This window comes from Engraulis encrasicolus, chromosome 7 (assembly GCF_034702125.1).
Source record: "Engraulis encrasicolus isolate BLACKSEA-1 chromosome 7, IST_EnEncr_1.0, whole genome shotgun sequence".
Taxonomy (NCBI): Eukaryota; Metazoa; Chordata; class Actinopteri; order Clupeiformes; family Engraulidae; genus Engraulis; species Engraulis encrasicolus.
Window position 1 is genome coordinate 16,696,994 of NC_085863.1, and position 5,000 is coordinate 16,701,993.

General features: G+C 47.1%; 1 long non-coding RNA gene across 1 annotated transcript in view; it reads right to left on the reverse strand.

Annotated features, from left to right (window-relative positions):
- Positions 1–5,000, reverse strand: part of LOC134452005 (uncharacterized) — a 57,342-nt gene that overhangs the window by 13,810 nt on the left and 38,532 nt on the right. Inside the window, exon 2 of the long non-coding RNA XR_010035329.1 lies at positions 3,414–3,563. This is a non-coding gene — a long non-coding RNA (uncharacterized LOC134452005). The remainder of the gene's footprint in view (positions 1–3,413; positions 3,564–5,000) is intronic.

Sequence of the window (5,000 nt, forward strand, 5' to 3'; positions counted from 1 at the left end):
ACACACACACACACACACACACACACACACACACACACACACACACACACACACACACACACACACACACACACACACACACACACACACACACACACACACACACACACACACACTTTTAACTTCATAATCACCGGTCGCCTGTCATATCCGTCTCCTATCTGAATACTAATGTAGAGCATGTAGGGCAAACGTACATTAAATATTTGTGCACAGTGCGCCAGCTCGCTCGCTGTGAAAACAAACGCTTGTGTTCCAGTCAGAGTGCTGTGTTACAGCGCCGATACAGCACAATGAAGTTGAGTTTGCGAGAGCAAACAAAATCAAACACTGTAATGCAATCAGCAAAACAGATGAAATGTTGCCAAAAAAACGTGTATATTTTTGTCCAGGTATGACCGTTTGCAAAAGAAATAAGCAAGAACTCTCAATCCTCCTTTGCTGTGCCCTTCTGTCTTATCTGCAATGCAATGCTCTGGCCTGTACTGATGTACTGATGTCTGTACATTAGTCGATATGTTCTGCACCAAAATAACCTTGCGTGACTGCTGCTACTTCCTAAATATGTTCCGTGGGGTGGATCATTTTTTGCAACCAATACCTGCTTGCCAGCCAATGAGGACACTGCTGATGCCACTCTGAAAAATATCAGCCAGAGGAGACATTTGGGGGTGGGGGTGGAGGTTTGGATGGGGGTTGGAGGTGGAGGTTTGGATGGGGGTGGGGTGGTGGAGGTTTGGATGGGGGGGGAGTGGCGGTTTGGATGGGGGTGGGGGGGTGGAGGTTTGGATGGGGGTGGGGGTGGGGGGAGAGTGGAGGTTTGGATGGGGGTAGGGGTGGAGGGTTGGAGGTGGTTTGGATGTGGGGGGGGGGCTGGAAGTTTGGATGGGGGGGGAGTGGAAGTTTGGATGGGGGGCAGTGCAGGTTTGGATGGGGGGTGGGGGGGTAGAGGTTTGGATGGGGTGGAGGGTAGAGGTTTGGATGGGGTAGGGGTGGAGGGTTGGAAGTGGGTTGGATGTGGGGGTGGGAGTGGAAGTTTGGATGGGGTGGAGGGTGGAGGTTTAGATGGGGGTGGTGGGGGGTTGGAGGTTGCGGGTTTCACACCATCCATCTCTATACTCACACGGTGAGCGCTCTCTCGCTCTCTCGCTCTCTCCCTCCCATGGCACCCCATAATAACCCCCCCGGGCGTCATGGTTACATTCTATATGGCCCACTGAGACGTGCTGTTTGAAGCTGAGCCGTCACGGCCATGATCGGCAATTACCCACGATTCCACGCTGCGCTCCACAGCAGCGACAGCAGCAGCAGAAGTAGCGCCAGCCCTGCCGTGCCGCCCAACGCTGGGTACACTGTAGCTGGCACTGACTCTCTGAAAAGGGGGGAAAAGGCGAAGGGGGGCAATGCAGGGGGACTGGTGGGGGGTGGGGCTGCCATTGAAAATAGGGCGACAAAATTAAAGGGGGATCGAATCAACTAAGTGCACTTAACCTCCAGAAGGATAAAATTATGATGTGTACCCATTTGGAGCGAAAACCCGGAGTGCCAACCTTCCAGCTGGCACCGCGGGCACTGGTGGGAGGCCAACACCCACCAGCATCGCTCAATAGGACTCCATCCTCCCCCTCCTCTCTTTCTCTCCCTCTCTCTCTCTCTCTTCGTCCTGCTCTTTCGTTCTCACTGCCCTTCTCTCTCTCTTCCTCCTACTCTCTCTCTCTCTCAATGACTTCCTCTCTTTCTTTCCATCCTGGCTGCCTTTCTTTTTGCTTGATGTCCTCCCTCTCCTTCTCCTCCTCTCCTGCTCTCCTCTGTGTTTCCAGACCTTCGTTGTGGTAAGTGCTCCCCCTGGACCTGATGAGCCTCTCCCAATGCCATGTCATGTCATATTGGCCATCAGCACACCTCAAGGTCCTCAAAACAATGCTGCCTCCCTTGGAACAGTTCAAATGGATGAATTGTGGTATATCATGATATGTATCATTATTGTGTGTATATATATATACCGAATATATAAAGTAATCTATATTGTGATATATGTTTGTTTTTCCACATTGCCCAGCCCTACTAACCTAGGGTTGACCACAACATGCAGAACATTAAAATACCAACATGGCATCGCAAAAGTAACAAAGATAACACACAGGCCTGAACCGGCTCTCAAGTGTGTGCACTACGCCTTCACATGTTGACTCAAGCTCTACAATGCCCTGTGACAGGTTACGGTTTAAGGATGGTTTTGGCCTGAGCACAATTTTGCAACAAATTCGTCATTTACCTCGCTTGTTTCGCTGTTCTTGGCAAAAGTAACGCAGTAGAAGTTTTACTGACAGGTTAGGGTTAGGAATGGTTTTGGTCAGGGCACAACAGAGCATTTCCGCGCATGACACGGCGGGAAAACTTGCAAACCTAGTCACGTGACAAAAGTACTTCCCTGCGGTGTGAGGACCACAACTTAATTTGCAAAGGCGTAGCGCCTCTCAACACAGAATGCCCTGGCGAAAGTCTGAAAACACACACAGCGCTACCCAGACGTCTGCGACTGTAAAGGTTAGTGATAAAATGAGTACTTGATTAATTAAGTGAAGAGCTCTTTTCCAAAACGCTATATCCACCATTTTTGACTTTTTGCATTTTAATATTGGAATTGACTGTTAAGTCCTATAATCTATGTGTGAATTCTTGCCATTCAAATGTTTTCAGAACATACTTTTTAAACATCTATAAAATGCATTTTGCCATGCAATTCAATGGAAAGCTCAATACAAAAATGTCAATCTCCCAACATTTTATAAAATGGATATCTCTCATTTTGGAAAAGAGCTCTTCAAGTGTTGTGCAGTAGATACTCATCACAGAGACGCATCCTTCCCTATGTCTCATGGCTCTCTGTACTTTTGCCAACACTAATGCACTGCACTAGACTGCTGATTTACATTTACTAGACCTAACAAATATTAACGCAACACACATTAGCACTCATTAAAACATGGCGCCTATTTAATATGAACAGTACACACTTGCGGAATTATTACAGTTCTTCAATGCTCACACCGGCCTACAATTATTCACAATGGTGCAAACTAGGGCTGTAATGATAAAGTATCGAATCATGAAATCGTGATACGCAGAGCCACGATACTGTATTGTGATGCAAGAAGGCAGTATCGTGATACGCCTTTTCAGAGTCCTGTTACCTTTCAATCCAGAAAACAACCACATGATATGGTGTGATGGCGCTTCCAAGCTTACAGTCATTAGCATTGTTATTTTTTTTTTTACTTTTTTTTAACAAAATCGTGGGGTTCGAACAGTAGGTCAAAAATTGTGATACGAACCAAATCGTGAGTTGAGTGTATCGTTACAGCCCTAACGTAATCATATTGATGGATAAAAAGGATTCTCCATGCTAGTACCTGTTTAGTATCCTTGGCGTCCCCCTTTCTGCTTGTCCAGTCTGGCCTTGGCTCTGCAGGGCTCGGCGATTCGCTTCCTTGGCCTTGGGTCTCTCTGGGCGCTCACCCGGCTGACTTCCTGCCTTGCCCCGGGGCTGCCCGCGTGCCTGCCTGCATAAAAAAAGAGGGCAGACTGACTTCAGCACAGATAAATGCAGCCGCTAATCACACCCACGACGACAACGGTGGCGACGACATGCGCTGGGGCCAGCGGATTAGCTTACTCGCCTCCCGCAACACACACACACACGCGCATATAAGCACACGCGCACACACACACACACGAAGTGCAGCAGCAACAAACACAACAACAAGGTCAATATTGAACCTGCACTAACACGAGCTGGCAAACATACACATGCACGCGCGCACGCGCGCACGCACACACACACACACACACACACACACACAGCTCATCTGCAGAACATCCATACACTCTCTCACACACACAGACATTCAGATCACGCAGAAGAAAAGAAAGAGAGACGTAAAAAACTAATAAATCTATAACACAGTGCTCCAGGATGTTCCGACTGCATAACCAACTCAAGTGTTTGTGTTGCTACTGAGGCGTCAACTGCTAACCTTGTTCGTCATGACCTTGTTGTATAAGCTCTTATGAGGCTGCTTTGTAAGCGTGTCAGAAGCAGCAAGGCTGATGTTATAAAAATAAGTCTACATTTCAGCAAAGCCTTTCCTTTTCAGAAGGGCCTTAGGAGGCTCAAGCACTACCATTTTTCATCAGCAGATACTCTGGACGTACGTACGTACGTACACACACACATAGCCTACCGTTGATGTCACGGAAATATATTAGAAGTAGTGTATGTCCTAGATATCTGGACTCCATAACGCCTTGGCCCTAGATCTGTCAGGGCCCTCACAGAACCAGAACAGACCCAGGGTGTATACACAGTACAGTATATGCTGGGCTGGATCAGCACCAGCTAGAGCTCGGGTCGGGTCAGGTTCGGGTCACACTTACTGGAGAGTGCTTAACGCTGAACCAAATTGAATGAATTTTTGTCCTTACACGCAACTTTTTACGTTGGATATTATTATAGGATGTTTTACTTATTAGGAAATGCATGGAATAAGGAGATAACAGAGCAGCTGGCTCTTGTCCCCAGTCAACCTGGCAGTCAGTATGAAACATGATCTGGATGGGATGCTGACGGTGACCCTATACACTATAGGTTAAAGAAAATGAAAAGAACGCCGCACACTCTGCTCCATGTTTTATTGGTGAAGTGACGTTTCGGCCGTCTGGCCTTCTTCAAAATTACTGTAAGTTTGAAGAAGGCCAGACGGCCGAAACGTCACTTTGCCAATAAAACATGGAGCAGAGTGTGCAGCGTTCTTTTCATTTTCTTTAATATTTGTATGCAAAAGAGGCCAGCACCTCAAGAAAGACTTTATTGGTGTGCGATACCTCTTTTTTCTTAGGTGACCCTATATGTGCCTATATGAAACCCACCATATAAATATATAAATAAATAATATAGTAATGGTTACATGACATGACATGACATGACACTTAGCCGATGC